At 36.3% G+C, this 1,706-nt stretch overlaps 1 non-coding gene across 1 annotated transcript; it reads left to right on the forward strand.

The window, feature by feature from the left end:
* The first annotated feature begins 940 nt into the window (after positions 1-940).
* TRNAS-GGA (transfer RNA serine (anticodon GGA)) lies at positions 941-1,016 on the forward strand. Its single transcript has one exon. It is a non-coding gene; the product is annotated as a tRNA-Ser (tRNA).
* Positions 1,017-1,706: the final 690 nt, after the last annotated feature.

A 1,706-nucleotide genomic window follows, 5' to 3' on the forward strand; every position in this document is an offset into this window, starting at 1 on the left:
GCAATAGCTATGCTAGTAGAGGTATTTGTAGCTTTGTATTGTGTTAGGAGAAATAGAATCCCTCGATATTACAGCTGCACTTTTGATTTGTCATTTAGTATTTGGAATAAATAAAGAGTGGTATGCCAGTTGCTATGGAAACTAGTTCTACTTTGGAGCAGTGCATGACTTTTAAGCACGTTTGAAATTGCTTCCTTCTTATTATGTTTCAGCACTGAAGAAGGTGTAGTGTTCAACTGAATAGAAATGAAGGTTTAATTAAAAAATTAAATTACATTTTCTGGATAGTCCTTTTTGTATAATAAGCAAAAAAAAAAAAAAAAAAAAAAAGATAACATTGCTACCTGCAAGGCTGACTGGACATGTATTTTAGAAGAAAAGAACTATTTTCTTACTACTTACTGCTGTGTGTGTGGGTGTGTGTGTAAGAGAGAGAGAGAGTTGCAATGATCCTTCTTATATATGTTTATTACAAATATGTCAATTCCATCTAAAGCATTCTGGAAATCTTGGTAAATGTATGCAAGATTATAGAAAATATGTTTGGGTTTTTTTGTAGGTTATAAATCAAGAGAGTTAAGTATTATGTTGGGACCAAAAGACATTAATTGTGAAGATTTTTAGAGAGAATATATTAAGAAAAATAAAAGATTGCTATATACTCAAGGCCCTGAAATATAGACATTACAAAAATAGAAATATATATATGCATATGAGGCAGCCACAATATGAAGATTTTACATGGTAAGAACTAAAAGAAAGCTATATTAACAAAAGATAAGAGTATTTTATACATAAAAAGTTTCTGAAATTGAAAAAAATGTTGAAAATGTTGATTTAGTCTTATGTATCAATTTTATCAGTAGTTTCAGAAATATAAATATAGATTATTCAAAGGTAATTACCTTTATTATAACCACATATTAAGAACTTAACTTTAGCCCTGGCTGGTTGGCTCAGTGGTAGAGCATCGGCCTGGAGTGCAGAAGTCCCGGGTTCGATTCCCGGCCAGGGCACACAGGAGAAATGCCCATTTGCTTCTCCACCCCTCCCCCTCTCCTTCCTCTCTGTCTCTCTCTTCCCCTCCCGCAGCCAAGGCTCCATTGGAGCAAAGATGGCCCGGGCGCTGGGGATGGCTCCTTGGCCTCTGCCCCAGGCGCTAGAGTGGCTCTGGTCGCAACAGAGCGATGCCCAGGAGGGGCAGAGCATCGCCCCTGGTGGGCATGCGGGGTGGATCCTGGTCAGGCGCATGCGGGAGTCTGTCTGACTGTCTCTCCCCATTTCCAGCTTCAGAAAAATACAAAAAAAAATTAACTTTATATAGCTTTTTACTATATATAAAGGGCTTTCACATTACTTCTTGCGCTCTCTCAGCACTCTGAGGTGACAGAACAGCTATTATCTCCATTTTACACAGCAGTGACTTGTCTAAAGTCACCCAGGTAATCAATGATACACTTAGAAATCAATGTTTCCTGATTTCTAGTACTATGATCTGATCAGTTCTAAACTGTATTTACTTTCAAACTAAGTGTACAAAACCTATTTTCTCATGACTCACTGTGAAAGAAATCATAAAATATTTAGGGATACAGTTTAAATGCTCTTCAGATTTACAAAGAGTATATGAAGTGTGCTTTAAAAACATTTTGTGTTTCTTTAAGCACTCTAATATATACATTTACTTTTTACAGGTTTACAATGAG

Source organism: Saccopteryx bilineata, chromosome 1, assembly GCF_036850765.1.
Source record: "Saccopteryx bilineata isolate mSacBil1 chromosome 1, mSacBil1_pri_phased_curated, whole genome shotgun sequence".
NCBI lineage: Eukaryota > Metazoa > Chordata > Mammalia > Chiroptera > Emballonuridae > Saccopteryx > Saccopteryx bilineata.